Source organism: Cherax quadricarinatus, chromosome 8, assembly GCF_038502225.1.
Source record: "Cherax quadricarinatus isolate ZL_2023a chromosome 8, ASM3850222v1, whole genome shotgun sequence".
Taxonomy (NCBI): domain Eukaryota; kingdom Metazoa; phylum Arthropoda; class Malacostraca; order Decapoda; family Parastacidae; genus Cherax; species Cherax quadricarinatus.
This window is the reverse complement of record NC_091299.1, coordinates 29,088,207-29,105,190: the sequence shown is the minus strand read 5'-3', so window position 1 is coordinate 29,105,190 and position 16,984 is coordinate 29,088,207.

Genomic DNA, 16,984 nt, shown 5'->3' with positions numbered 1-16,984 from the left:
CCAGGGAAGACATGATATCAACATATATATATCTAGTTCCTTGATAATGCGAGAAATCACGAAAGCGCTTTGAATTTCACTTTCCTTTCACAGTGGTTGTTTTGTATATATATATATATATATATATATATATATATATATATATATATATATATATATATATATATATATATATATATATATATATATATACATATATAGTTTACTGTGAAAAGTGAATTCCAGTCATCATAAGAACATGGGGAAGTATCACTGAAACAGGTGTTCTGTGTTACGTTCATTACCATCGTCCATCTGACCTCCTCCAAGATAATTCCCAGTCAAGTTACGCCAGTCTACGCTACTCGGGGTAAGTTCTTAGCCTCGTATAATCATCAATGCGAATACTAGGGAGAATCACTGTGCTACCGCTATTAATGTAATTCCATGAGATGTTGATACAAAGTGATTTGTGATCACTTTCTCTAAGCTCTTCATTAACTTGGTAATCATTCGTCATCGGATATTTCTTTGTGTTATAAGACTCCCCAAGGTTCTTTCTTTACTCTACTTCAGATATGGTGTTGGGAACTTGATCATATAACTGCTGTTTTCTTTACGCCTGACCATCTCTCGGCACAAACATTGTGTCAGGATTTCTCGTTGTACTCATAAATCATAAGTCTAAAGCCTACTTCCATCAGTGAAATTTATGACTGCACTTCCCACCCCAAACACAGCATCGAAAGAACTTTTACGGTACATAAAGTCTGTGCTGTAATCCACCTCTCTTCCCCCCTCAAGAACATCACTGGCGTTCTGAGGTGCAGTGTGAGGCCTGGTCACAGACCGGGCCGCGGGGGCGTTGACCCCCGGAACTCTCTCCAGGTAAACTCCAGGTAAACAAGGATGGGTTGGCTGTACATTCCTCGTGTGCTGGAAAGCATTTAACACTGTCCCACGAAAATCGATTCGCAGATTAAAGGAGGCAAACATAGGTACAAGGTAAAGGGCAACAATGAATCGGAGGCATTCCTAATTAACGCAAAAGAGTGAGGGGAATGACGAACGTTGCAGGATATGTAACGAGTGCTGTCTTCCAAGGATCAGCACTAAGATCATTACCATTCGCAACATGTGCAAAGACCTCTTCCGTAGGGGGTTGAATCCTATATATCGTTGCTTATCGAACACGTAATGACAATAAGAACAAGAGAAGAATAACAAAGATACAAGATAAAGGAAGATTTAGACAAACCACTAACGGGGTCAGTAAGGGGCGACTGTGGGTCAGCTGTACTAAGTGTCAGTTTATGCAAAATAAGGAGAGAAACTGTAGATATTGAACAGGATTCTTCTGAATTTTGAAGTAGATATCAGTTTAAATGAAGTGGTCTTAGCTTTAAGAGGAGGCCCTGGAGAACATCTAGCACCAGGAGAGGGAGAATCGATCTCCTGCAGCCAAAACGTCGTGAGTACACACACACACACACACACACACACACACACACACACACACACACACACACACACACACACACACACACACACACACACACACACACAGGGTACAACCAATCGCCGTCTTTACATCTTCCTCAGGAGTGGATTACCTCACAAGACGTACCGCTGCTGGCAATGCCTCGTGACACCTCGTTCATTCACCTGCCAACCACACAATACTATCTCCACTCATAGACTGCCTCCTCCTCCTCCTCCTCCTCCTCCTCCTCCTCCTCCCTACAGAACTAATCACATTTTTCTATTTCCTCAATCACCGACGACTTCGCAGGCAAGACACACGCTCCAGAAACACGTTTCTATTAGCACAACGTTTCGATCCACGAAGAGACTCAGTGTTTGGATACAAAGTATGTATGGCCGGTATCGTGTACGTTCTTCACTATCATTGGCTGAAAGCTGCTCACTTCTCTTTGTATATAATTTTTACTTCATTTCATTTTTTTTCATATATCTTCGTTTATTAAAAATCTAATTTCTCTCTTAATGAAAATTATTTCACACACTTTTTATTTACATTTTTGTATTTACCTTATTTACATTTTCACAAATTCCTCTCTTAAATACATTTTACTACAATAGAAGTTGTGGTAGTAGTTGTAGCAGTTGTAGTAGTAGCAGTAGTGGTAGTAGTAGTACTAGTAATAGTAGTAGTAGTAGAAACAATAATAATAATAATAATAATAATAATAATAATAATAATAATAATAATAATAATAATAATAATAATAATAATAATAATAATAATAAATTCTGACAATAATGATGATAACTATAATAATAATAATAATAATAATAATAATAATAATAATAATAATAATAATAATAATAATAATAATAATAATAATAATAATAACAGCAATAACAAGAAATCCTCTCGAAATCTCAAAACTTTTTCTACCTCCCACCACCAAAACTCCCTTCACACACCCACCTCCTCCCCCCACCGACCCCCCCCACCTCCTACCCCCACCTATTACCCCCACTTCCTACCCCCACCACCAACGCCCTGCTACCCAAACACACTTTGCCGATCAGCCAATTAGAGCTTTTCCATTGAGCTCAGCACAATGGGCCTTGGCTCCTGTAAGCTCTACCGGGACGCTCTCTCTCTGCAGCAATCAATGAAGCCAAGGTCCGTGCATGATCTAATCGGCTTGCATGAATTTATTCAGACATCCAACTTGAATGTGGGGGGAGGGAAGGCGAGGAGATGGTGATATCCAGTGAAGAATTTAACAATCCCGTGGCTGGAACAACACGTCATCAATCCGTGGTTGGGCGTGGAACGATTTGTTTACCTGGAGGAGTATACCTGGCGGGGGTTTCGGAGGTCAACGCCCAGTCCATGACCAGGCCTTGCGATAGATCAGGGCATGATCAACAAGGCTGTTATTGCTGGCCGCAAGCAAAGCGACGTACGAACCACAGCCCGGTTGGTTGGGAACTGACTTTAGGCGCCTGTTCGGTTATGTTTAAGCTACGGTCCCCCCTAAACCGAAGCTGTGACTTGAGAATGGTTCAAACTGGAACGAAACATCGTCGCGAGAAAGCCTCTCTAAGTGCGAAGTTTCGCTCAAATACTCCTATTATTTACTTCCTGTTCATTACATCTCATTTTTTCGGATCCTCGCTTTCACCATTATTTCTTTACTCCTCTCTTCTTCGCTTTCTCTGTCTTACCAAACATATTCAGCAAATATCTAAATTTTCCTCGCAAAAAGCTAGCATCGTATCGGTCGACGAGCGACAGTCAACTCGCACCAGTACGATAAACAAGACACATGTATCGAATGTATCGAACTGGTGTTACGTACCAATAATATACCCACACCAGCTAATCTCCTACAGTGAAACTAAGGGGTATGTACAGGAAATGGTCGCAGTCAGCAGGATTCGAACCCACATCAGGGGAGGCTGGCAAGGTTCCCCAACTGACGTTCTAGACCACTCAGCCACAGATGCCTCGAAAGCTGGTCAGCCTTTGTCAGGGGCTATGGTGAAAAAAATAGGAAAATGTTTGAAATAAGGGTAGTTTTTTTAAATTAATTCTAGGTATAAATAAAATGTATTTGTTCCTAAACGTCCAAGAGACATTGTGTGAGTTATTTTACGTGGTGATGATGTAAAAGGCTTCAATTCCATTTAATTTTTAAGCGTGGTACTCAAATCTATGAGTCCTCCGGAAGGGTAAGTGTCACGGCTAAAAAAAAATTATATTTATGACAGCGGTAAATTCAAGCTGACAGACATCACTAAAAATTAAGATGTTCTTCTTAGTAGTATGGGGAGAGAACCTTCTGCTATACTTTCTCAGCCCCGACTATCTAGTACTTTAGAAAGAGATAGCTAAACAAAGATTACCCATAAGCGTATAGTCTTGATAGAGAAAACAGGGAAGATATGTGAGGAGTACTTGCTGAAGTACATATCAGAGTACATGTGACAGTACATTGTAGGGTACATGTGAGAGTACATTGTAGAGTATATGTCAGAGTACATGTAATAGAATAATAAAGAAAAATCAAATTTTATTCTAAATTACTGGAGAGTAATAAAAATATATTTATTAAATGATTACAGTGTTGACTGTGTAAATGTTAAACTAGCGAGTGATATCAGTCGAAAGAAAATCTCAATAGGTTATATTTATCTTAGCAAGGAGGCGAGAGAGAGAGAGAGAGAGAGAGAGAGAGAGAGAGAGAGAGAGAGAGAGAGAGAGAGAGAGAGAGAGAGAGAGAGAGAGAGAGAGAGAGAGAGAGAGAGAGAGAGAGAATAATATCTTTATCCAGCTGCCAGTACTGATCCTGAGGAAAGTGTGACTTTGTGTGTGTGTCTGTGTGTGTGCAACACAACCGAGTCTCTGGAGAGAATAAAGAAAAGCAAAAGTCAAAAGAAAGCCTAAAGAAGGCCAGAGGAAAGTCACATTAACAAAATATATAACAGAAAGTCAAAAGAAAGCAAAAATAAAATAAAAAGAAAGCCTGAAGAAGGTCAAAAGTAATCTAAAAGAAATGCAAAAGGCAAAAGAAAGCTAAAAGAAAACAAAAGAAATTGAAAGTAATCCAAAAGAAGGTCAAAAGAAAGCTAAGAGAAAGTCAAAAGAAAACCCTAAATACCGAAAGTCAGTTTGTGACCATGGAAGAAGGAAGACCTAATGCGAACTGGCGAAAAGTGTGTTGAAGGCTTAAAGCCTATCCATTACAAAGATGTGAGTGAGGGGAAGAAGGAGGGATGGGAGGAAGGAGGGAGGCATGAAGAAAGGAGGGAATGACGATGATAGGGAAGGAAGAAAGGAAGGAGAGAAGCAAGACAAGAGGAGGGAAACGAGAGTAGAAGAGTAAGATGGAATTAGAGAGAGAGCGATGAAGTATAAAGGATAGAAAGAGATAAGGAGTAAGGGAAGGAAGGAAGGAAGGAAGGAAGGAAGAGAAGAAGCAAGGTAGAGACAGAAGAAATAAAGGATGGAAGGGAAAAAATATTAAGAAAGTGAGGGAAGAGAAAAGGTAGAAGAGAGGGATGGAAGTGAACGTCATTTTCTCGCCAGAGATGAGAAGAATCACTTTACAGGCCAAGAGCTGTTACCCAACCTCAGCATACTATACCCCGCAGCGGTCGACTGACACCCTGGTGCCCACTTACTACTGGGTGAGCAGGGACAGCAGGTGTTTTAAGGGTTTCCACCCGTGTCGGGCATCGAACCACGGACACTCAGCGTGTGAGTGTCCGTGGCTCTGCCAACCAAGCCACGGGACACCTGCTTGTGTTATCGCTGAGAGGACAAAAATATGTCCCGTACACCTTTTTTCTCCGTAACCCTTCAGGCTTTTCTCTATTTTAGTCTTTCCATTTCTCTTTATCTCTCTCTCTCTCTCTCTGTCACACACATTCACACACACACACACACACACACACACACACACACACACACACACACACACACACACACACACACAGGAGCCAGGAGCTGAGTCTCGACCCCTGCAACCACAATTAGGTGAGTACACACACACACACACACACACACACACACACACACACACACACACACACAAGCTGTAATTGTAACACATCTGGTGTTCAGCAGACACTCAGTGGCAGACACTGATGGATGGGCTTGAAACGCCAGCGAGGGGAAATGGTGAGGGGAAGGAGGAGGGAATGAGGAAAATGGTGAGGGAGAAGGAGCGGGCGAAAAGAGGGGACACAATAGAGAAAAGACGAGAATGAGGAATAAGTGGAAGGTAAGAGAGGCACGATAAGAGATAAAGTGATTGACAGGTGAGGGGGAGAGGTGATGGAAAGAGGTAAGGGGAAGATATAAAGGGAAGAGTTAAGGGAAAGATCTGAGGGGAAGATCTAAGAGGAAGACCTAAGAGGAAGATCTAAGGGAAAGATCTAAAGGAAAATCTAAGGAGAGGATCTAAGGGAAAGAACTGAGGGGAAGATCTAAGAGGAAGACCTAAGGAAAAGATCTAAGGGGAAGGTCTAAGGGGAGGATCTAAAGGGAAGTTCTAAGAGAAAGATCTAAGGGGAAGATGTAAGAGGAAGATCTAAGTGGAAGATCTAAGGGGGAATCTAAGGAGAAGATTTAAGTGGAAGATCTGAGGGGAAGATCTAAGGGGAAAATCTAAGGAGAAGATTTAAGTGGAAGATCTTAGGTGAAGATCTAAGGGGGAGATCTAAAGGGAAGATCTGAGGGAAAATCTAAGGGGAAGATCTAAGCGGAAGATCTAAGAGAAAATCTAAGGGGAAGAGTTTCATTTCATTGTTAGGTGTCAATTAACTATCTTCCACGTCTACCAGATCTTCTTGTTTAACTCAGTCACATTTTGTTTAATAACTTAAATCCTTCAAGGAAATCCTCTTAATCTCGGCTCCTTAAGTAACAGCAGATTAAATTTCTCACTCTCTCTCTCTCTCTCTCTCTCTCTCTCTCTCTCTCTCTCTCTCTCTCTCTCTCTCTCTCTCTCTCTCTCTCTCTCCATGGAATTTATTTCGTAGAATGACGTTGAGATTATTGTCCTCTGATGTTCCGTCTTCAGTTGGCGTTCGTCTTTTACGTCATTTACGAACGAGAATTTAACAGCATATCGATAACGAAGCACGAAAAGGGTGTAAAGGTGCTAATCCTTCTTCTGCCGAGCATGAAAAGATAGTGAAGCTGGCTCTGATTCCCTCCTGCACCAACATGTTAGGGACACTACCAGAGAGAGAGAGAGAAGCGGGGATGAACCCGCAAGGCTGGACCTCGTATTCACCTTGAGTAGTTCAGACGTTGGGAATATCTCATACGAAAGGCCCCTCTAAACTAGCTTGAGCTATGCTACTAGTACTACAACTACTATTATTACAGTCACTATTACTTCCACCACTATTCTTGCTATACCCTGGGTAGCAGCTCACTGTCATTTCACACCCCTACAGCAGTTCCAACATTATCGTCTAGAATGCGTTGACTACAACCATACAGTGAAGGACAGGAGGGCCCCGCTTATACAGCAGGTTAGGTTCATGGCTACAGCTATAAAGCGAAAATCTCTGTAAAGTGAAACATAGCCTCTTTTCGCTTTGAAATGCATATAAAAGCCTGATAATATGTTTACATTATTATATGTTAAGTGAGCACTAGAGCTTGGCCTAAACAGTGCATATACAGTACACACATTACTTACCTTAAAATATTTTCGTCCTTAGCTTACAGTGAGTGGTGAATATATTTATTGTAGGAAGTCTGAATAAATGAAGAATGGGCATAATTGAAAACTGCTGCATTAGCGAAACCTCGTAAAGCGAAGCGCTGTAAAGCGGGGCCCCTCGTGTATGCCTAGTTGAATCCTTTGTGGGCAAACTGCTTGTCCATCTGGGTTATAATAACTGTATCGCTTGTTGGCACTTACATAGGCTGAGATTGTTGGATTCATGATGACATATATCACTTCAGCTTCTCCACGTCCGTGAATACAGTTACAACCAGCCGAGGGTGAAGCTTTTGTAGAGACTGCTTCCTTGGTGATTAATGTTCTGCTCAAGTGAGTGGGATATTACATCAGTGAGTGAAGTACTACATCAATGAAAGGGAAACCACATCACTGAGAGGGATAAACATCATTGAGAGGGATACTACATCATTGAGAGGAATACTACATCACTGAGAGGGGTACTGCATCAATGAGAGGGTACTGCATCAATGAGAGGGATACTTCATCAGTGAGACAGGTACTGCATTAACGAGAGGGGTATTACATCAATGAGAGTGGTATTATATCAATAAGAGGGGTAATATATCGATGAGAGGGATACTATATCAATGAAAGGGATACTACATCAATGCGAGGGTTACTGCATCAATGAGAGGGGGGACTTACCAATGAGAGGTGCTACATCAATGAGAGGGATACTACATCAATGAGAGGGGTACTACATCAGTGAGACGGGGGTACTATATCAATGAGAGAGGTACTACATCAATGAGAGGGGGTACTATATCAATGAGAGGGGGTACTACATCAATGAGAGGGGGTACTACATCAATGAGAGGAGTACTACGTCAATGAGAGGAGTACTACATCAATGAGAGGAGTACTACATCAATGAGAGGAGTACTTCGTCAATGAGAAGGGTACTACATCAATGAGAGGAGTACTACATCAATGAGAGGAGTACTTCGTCAATGAGAAGGGTACTACATCAATGAGAGGAGTACTACATCAATGAGAGGAGTACTTCGTCAATGAGAAGGGTACTACATCAATGAGAAGAGTACTACAACAATGAGAGGAGTACTACATCAATGAGAGGAGTACTTCGTCAATGAGAAGGGTACTACATCAATGAGAGGAGTACTACATCAATGAGAGGAGTACTTCGTCAATGAGAAGGGTACTACATCAATGAGAGGAGTACTACATCAATGAGAGGAGTACTTCGTCAATGAGAAGGGTACTACATCAATGAGAGGAGTACTACATCAATGAGAGGAGTACTTCGTCAATGAGAAGGGTACTACATCAATGAGAGGAGTACTACAACAATGAGAGGAGTACTACATCAATGAGAGGAGCACTACGTCAATGTAAGGAGTACTACATCAATGAGAAGAGTACTACATCAATAAGAGGGGTACTACATCAGTGAAGGGGGGTACCATCCTACTGAGCGAGGTAGTGTACTCATAAAACTCGCGTGTTCAGAGTGACAACGGTGACTGGTACTGACGGATGTGGTGACAAGCATTGTCTAGCTAGGCAACCACTTCTCACATTCAGTATTTCGTTCGGTAACGCTTTGGACGTTTGTGCTGAATACTGCCCGAGGAAAACCAAATGGAGAGAGAGAAAGTGCAGAGACTTTATCTCAGTCTTCTTCTGATATATTCTTCACTGATAAATAATGTCTGATAGAGACATCGAAATATGCTGGTTCTTTCTACACGGTGCTCGCCAAGATGCGTGTGCCAGGATCTAGTCTTAGCTCCTGGTCCCTCTTCTTAAGCCACAGTCGCTGGCTTTTCTGGTTCCTGGTTTCTTGATCCCTATCATTCCTACTTTTGAAGCTGTGTATTCAGTTTGCCTCTACCACTTGGTCATCGAGATTGTTATATTTATTTACCACACTGAGAATGAAAAAGTATTTCCTAGAATCCCGGTGCTCCAGCTGTGTCTTCAGTTTCTATGACTCCTCGCCCCTATGCCTCTCTTTTGAAAAAGACTGTTTCTCTCTGCTCTGTCAAAGCCTTTGAGTAAATTGCATATCGTAATCGTGTCTCCCCTAACCCTTCCTTTTTCTGGGGTCGTCATGCTCATTGCATGGTAAATCAGGCTTTCCTCAGTTCATCAACAGGTAGTAGAAGCGGGATCCATACATAGCTTTAAGAAGAGGTACGATAAAACTCTTGAAGCCAGGAGAGAGTGGACCTAATAGCAATCAGCCAAGAGGCGGGGCCATGAGTCGACCCTTGCAACCATGTATGAGTACACACATACACACACACATACACACATACACACACACACACACACACACACATACACACACATACACACATACACACACACATACACACACACACACACATACTTCAAGACTCACAGAGTAAGATAATTAGCCTTGACTATTGTTATCATCAGGTGATGGTGGTGGACGAGAGAGAGAGAGAGAAAGAGAGAGAGAGAGAGGAAATTGCGGTGTCTCATTCTCTCATTCACAGCTTCCATTATTAGACACAAGTTTTATGTAAATGCGACTCTGAGTGCTTTTATTAAACACGGAGGAAAGGATCACCGAGGTTTCAAAAGAGTGAGTTCCAGAGAGCTATATTACCGCTCTTGAAGCGAGCTCTTAGTAATGTTGACATTTAATAAAGCCGTGGTTTAGTGAGTAATAAAGGAGATTGCATTGAAGAGTGTGTGTGTGTATGTGTGTGTGTGTGTGTGTGTGTGTGTGTGTGTGTGTCTCAGCTCCCAGCATCCAGGGCCCAGCACGACCTAGAATACTAGATGAATGGATAATTGTATATCAGAAGACAAGTGTGTTAGACGTGGAACACAGTACCGGTGCTACACCACAAGACGGATGTTGGTTATTACCAACACCTGGTTACTGTTGGCCCTTGGACGGTGGGGGAGGGGTGTTAATGAATACTGGTGGGAGGTGGTTGTGGAGGGGGAAGGGGTAAGTGCCCATCCACTGAATGGGGAGCATGTGTTGGTAGGAGGCTGGGAGGGAGATGTGTAGCTGGGAAGCTGGGAGTGAGATGTGTAGCTGGGAAGCCGAAGACGTATGCGCTCACCTATCTGTGGTTGCAGAGGTCGAGCCATAGCTCCTGGATAACTAGTGGAACATTGTTCTAGGAGAACACAGGATACCCACTGGTGTTTCCCCGCATAGTGGGAAGCTTTGGCCCCTCATTTGTTCCCGTGTACCACATGGCATCCTAAAGAAATTTTCTCATCAAAGATTCTATCTACCAAGAGAGAATATTTACTTTTCATCAAGAACATTATTTATTTTACATTATTTATTTTCTCATCTCACTGTTTTTTTTTTTTTTTGTGTGTGTGTGTGCTGTATTTTTTGGCATATAAGGCGCACGTTCATCTAAAACTTATAAAACGATATTTACAAGCAGTTGTAACTTAATATTAGTTAACAACTGCTAAAGTTTAACCCAGAGTCTACCCTTGACCCTGACATTGAGAATATAAAACGCAGGGTGACTGTTCCAAGTGCGCCTTATATGCTGGAAAATACAAAGATTCTTGTACTTCGTCATCTTTTGGAATAGATTCAATATTTTTACACTCATTTATTTTCCTATTTCAAAAATCATCTTTAGGTCGGGACGCCATGTCAAAGACCTTCTGGAAATCTAGGAAAACGCAGTCTACCCACCTTCTATTTTCCATCCCTATTTTCATCGTCTTCGAATCTATTAAGTTCAAAATACAGAGTTATCCTGTGTTGGACATAACCTGGTGTTCATTTCCACAGTCTCTACTTTCCATATGGTCAATTATTATTTTAGAGAGACGCAACTTGATGACGATCCAGGATTGATCGAAACATCGTCTAAATATTTAACACTGATTTGTAGGTTAATTGTGAACGAGGTTTGAGACGTTTTCCGACATATTTAAAGTTTACCTACATTATGCATGTAGAATATAGTGTCACAATACCGTGACTGGAACAATACACAAATAACCCGCACGTAACTTCGGTCCGACTTGGACGTCTGTGTAGCTAGTTCATGATCCAAATCGGACCGAAACGTCGTAATATGTTTCAGTCTCCTGTGTGCGGGTTACTTGTGTATTATACACATTAATAACATAAACAGTAATACTATAATTTCTTCTTCATCATTTTGTTGTGTACATGCAAACCTCGGTACGGGTGGGGCTCGAACTCACGGCAAGTGAGTTCGTAGAAACTCTAGGCCAGTGGTTTAGTTTGCAATGGTGTTACTACGATTTAGTGAGTCATGTGTACATACATGTCAGGATACCAGCCTGAAGTTCAGACTCTCTGTGTATCTCTAATAAGGGACTTTGTTCCTGCCCAGACTGTCCTCTAGTAATCTGGTGTATCACCGTTCTACCGTCAGGTGCTGTAATTATTTGTTAGTGACTTAATAGATTCATCAAGACTGAACAACCACTGTCAAGGTTGAGGAAGTAAGTACCTACTGTCAGGGCTGAAGGGAGTGAACACCTACTTTCAAGGCTGAGAGACTGAACATCTACTATTAAGGCGGAAGGGACTGAACACCTGTTTAAAGGCTGAAGGGATTGATTACCTCAAACTGTTCCGCATCTTCCACAGTCTCCAGCAGTTGTTCTTCGTAATGCAGAGCAGGAGAGATACACATTCAGAATTCATTGTTCCCTATTTTCTTTAAGTCCCTCACTGCCACACTTGAAACTGTTATTTTTCTTTTTGGCTAAACAGTCGTTCTCGTAGATTTGTGTGATCTAACCTAACTTCACCTATTCTAACCTAACCTAACTTCACCTATCCTACCCAAACATAACCTAACATCACCTATTCTAACCTAACGTAACCTAGCCTAACTTCACCTATCCTAACCTAATCTAACCTAACTTCACCTATCCTAACCTAACCTAACCTAACGTAACTTCACCTATTCTAACCTAACCTAACCTAGCTTCACGTATCCTAACCTAACGTAACCTAGCCTAACTTCACCTATCCTAACCTAACCTAACCTAACCTAACGTAACTTCACCTATCCTAACCTAACCTAACCTAACGTAACTTCACCTATTCTAACCTAACCTAACCTAGCTTCACGTATCCTAACCTAACGTAACCTAGCCTAACTTCATCTATCCTAACCTAACCTAACCTAACCTAACTTCACCTATCCTAATCTAACGTAACCTAGCTTCACATATCCTAACCTAACCTAACCTAGCTTCACCTATTCTAACCTAACCTAACCTAACCTAAACTAACCTAACCTAACTTCACCTATCCTAACCTAACGTAACCTAGCCTAACTTCACCTATCCTAACCTAACATAACCTAACCTAACTCCACCTATCCTAACCTAACTTCACCTATCCTAACCTAACTTCATCTATCCTAACCTAACCTAACTTCACCTATCCTACCCTAACATAACCTAACATCACCTATCCTAACCAAACTTCACCTATCCTAACCTAACCTAACCTAACTTCACCTACCCTAACCTAACGTAACCTAGCCTAACTTCACCTATCCTAACCTAAACTAACCTAACCTACGTTCACCTATCCTAACCTAACCTAACTTCACCTAACCTAACCTAATCTAGCTTCACCTAACCAAACCTAACCTAACTTCACCTAATCTAACTTCACCTAACCTAACCTAGCTTAATCTAACTTAACTTCACCTATCCTAACCTAACCCAAGCTTACCTCACTTAATATAAGTCAACCAAACTTAAATTTAAACTTAAAATAGAGAAAATATTTTAGGACAAATAGGATTCTTTAGGGAGATTACATCTAACATTATATCAAAAAAAGTTGAAATGGGGAGGTCGAGTTTTTCCTGCGTCACTGTTGACGTGTCTGGTCGGGTTTAGAGAGGTCTGTCATCTCGCAGTGACGGCCACTGTTTTTGTTCATTTGTGTTGAGCTTTTCTTGTAACCTAGTATTTAGTTTCTTGTAAACCTCTCTCTTTTATATCGTGAGCATTTTACAGTTTTTGTCAGTGCCAGATCACTTGAGCTGTGTTTGTTGGTGTGGGGTGGAAGGGGAGATGCAAATTGATCAATCAACCTCGCAGCACACAAAGAAATCGGAGACCTTGTGTGTGTGTGTGTTTTTTATGTGTGATCACTGTTTTGTTTCTTTCTTCTCTCTCTCTCTCTCTCTCTCTCTCTCTCTCTCTCTGCATGTTTGTCTCTGTCTGTCTCTCTGTCTCTCCTTTCTGTCTCCACTGTAAATACTTCCTTAAATCTCATGTTGAGCTCCTCACATACTTCTTAGTCGTTTCTTGTAAGCTTCCCACCTTCCTTTCTCAGCCTGTCTATCTCTGTCTCTCTGTCTGTCTCTCTCTCTCTCTCTCTCTCTCTCTCTCTCTCTCTCATTTCCCTGTCTCTACTCTCATGTCTTCATCACTAACATGGCCCCAGGGTCAGCATAACCAGGAGGAGCGCCAACACTCTTGCCATGCGAGCCAAAATTTAACGAAATATATTGGAAATATGTCACAATACTTGACTTTATCGGATATCCTAGGTTATATCTCCACAATATATCAGTATTGGATTCCTATAACATCTATATACCTTCACAAACTTTGGGCAATTTTGCACCACTCTATAAAATCATTTGTGGAAATCCTGTATGGAATTATCTCACATGCCGCAGTATATGTACACTGAGAGGAGTACGTCACTCAGTGTATATACAGGGAGGGTTTCCCTTAATCCCCCTTTTTTGACCGGTGACCAGGTGATATACGCGACCCCCTCACGTAGTCGATAGACTTCAAACCCCGTTATAACCAAGCAACAAGCCTCACTCCTCATTGCGCTGAATAACCCACATGGATTTGGCGCTTTGCTTGAAAACAGTAAAAAGAAAATAATCTAATAATTCTGAACTCTGCCAGGACGCCTTTATCGACCAAAACAAAAAATCATTTCATCGCCATCCAGCGCCAGAGTTAAAGGTCCGCAAGGTAAACAATACTCAGCTGACTGTTGTCATCCTCGCTCCCACGTGGACTTTTGATCTTTTAAATAACTCGTAACAATAATGAGTGGAACAGGTGAAAATTTGATTTGATAAATGTCACATGGGCGACCTTTTTCTTTGTACTTGTGTCTTCTTCAATAACTTCTAGATATTTTATGCCTTTTACGATAAAATTACCAACATCATATTAAATATCCCATGTCACTAATAATAATGCAAGATTTATATACAATAATACTACAACCGGAATCCCAACCTCTTGTTAAATGCGTTTCTGGTTGCAGATCTGTAATTTTGTAATGATTGGAGGTGCATAGGTGACATGCAGCCTTCATGACCTTCGTGTAGTAGATAGGCTTTCAACTCCCACCCATCCTCCCATTTACCCAACAACCACTCAGGATCATAAGGAGAATTTTTATTGAGTCTCTCACACAACTGTAAAAAAAAAAAAAGCTGCGGAAAGATTTACACAGCTGCGTGTGGATGTTTTATTTATTAGGTTTACAGCTTATCTATTACACGATGACAATTATTGCTGCAGCTCAGTTGCACAGTCAGGAATGTTGTACATGAATGGTATACAGTACTGACAAGACCAGGAATTAGACACATGTGCAACATCTGGGTATCTTTGTTTGTAGACGTATCGCCAACCAGTGGCTTTATCAATACAAATTCAAGGACATGTTGAGAAGAATGTAAAACTATATACAAAAGATGAGGTAATGAGTCCCTCAGTCTCGGAGTTGGTGAGGAGCACTGTAGTCTTCAAAGTTACGGTGCTCTTCACCAACTCTAAGACTGAAGGACTGATTACCTCACCTTTTGTATATAGCTCTACAATCTTCACATTATGTTCTTGTGATGTACTGATGAAGCCACTGGATGGCGAAACGTCTTCACAGTCAGGAATACCTTAATCCCTAGAGATGGGGATTCACTTAAACTTTCAGTATGTATACATTGAGAGATATACAATACTCGGTGTATATACACTGAGATATATACATTCCTCTCAGTGTGAAAACCTTGAAATCACTTCACTATTTTATTTCTTGCATAATGTTCATAGTTAATTAAAAAATATCAGAGTATTATGGAAAATAGTTTGTAGCTAAAGCGAGCTTTACAACACGGGGGTTCCAGACCCGAGGATTCAAACACGGGGGTTCCAGACCCGAGGATTCAAACACGGGGGTTCCAGACCCGAGGATTCAAACACGGGGGTTCCAGACCCGAGGATTCCAAACACGGGGCTTCAAAACACAGTAACTCCAAACACAGTAACTCCAAACACGAGAAAACTAAACACGGGAATTCCATGTACGACCCCGACCCCTACAGTTTAGAGCTTCGTCTGTCTATAATAATAATAATAATAATAATAATAATAATAATAATAATAATAATAATAATAAAAATAATAATAATAATTTAATAATAATAATAATAATAATAATAATAATAATAATAATAATAATAATAATAATAATAATAGTAATATAATAAAAATAATAATAAGAGCAATAATGATAATAATAATAATAATAATAATAATAATAAAAATAATAATAAGAGCAATAATAATAATAATAATAATAATAATAATATAATAATTACAATAATAATAATAATAAGAGCAATAATAATAATAAAAATAACAACAACAACAACAACAACAGTAAAATTACTACTACTACTACTACTACTACTACTAATCATAATAATAATAATAATAATAATAATAATAATAATAATAATAATATTAATAATAATAATAATAATAATAACACTTATTATGACACTGAGAAAGACTATCTTTACTGATGCAGTAATAAAGTAGAACGATAGCTATCACAGTATCGTGGCAGCTATCTTTATTTCGCCAGTAAAAATACGCAAAGAGATGCAGGTGTGTTTTATTCGACAAGTTTTCTGGCTTTTGAATATCGTAAACATAACTTGAGACGATATCTACCCCACAGTAAAGAACGGTAGGCGGCCTCTGAGAGAGGACGATCAGAAGGCGATATCCGGCAATACTTACATAGAGGAAGAACAGAAGGCGATATGTGGAGCTATCTCTTATATAGAGGACAATCAGAAGACGATATCTCTCGATGAGTCACATACAGGGCGAGTAAAAGGCAATAACAGGAGGTAACGCACACAGAAAACGATCAGAAAGCGATATCTGGCGATAACAATCATATAGGGCAATCAGAAGGCGATAACTGGTGATAACACTCACATAGCGATCAGAAGGCGACATCTGTCGTTAACTCTCTCAAAAAACGATCACACTTCAGTCTTGTCTCAGTTTAGAAGCGGTGAAACAGGTAATAAAGATCATGTGAGCCTTTACGACTGCATTAATTTATAAACGGAGCTGCGACGGCAGGAACATAATCTGGAGAGTGTGTGCTGAGCCCTGTTGCTGCTCTCACGGCAGACGGAGGATTCCAAACGGCAGACGGAGGTATTTTTTTCCCATATTTTCGAGTTCGTTGGTGGATAAAAAGATAATATTATATAGATTTGAGTCGTATGGTGGGAACATTAAAATTTTACGAGGGTGTTAATCGAAAATTTGAGATAAAGGACTATTTTTTTTTTTTGAGGGGGGAGAGAATCTTTCTCTTGACTGTCATATTAAAAATATTTTCAGTGACTGTGAGAAGCACCAAACTTTCTAAAACAGAAAGGTAATATTACACGTATAAGAACTATTGGGAAATACATCTGAAAGCAATGTGGATA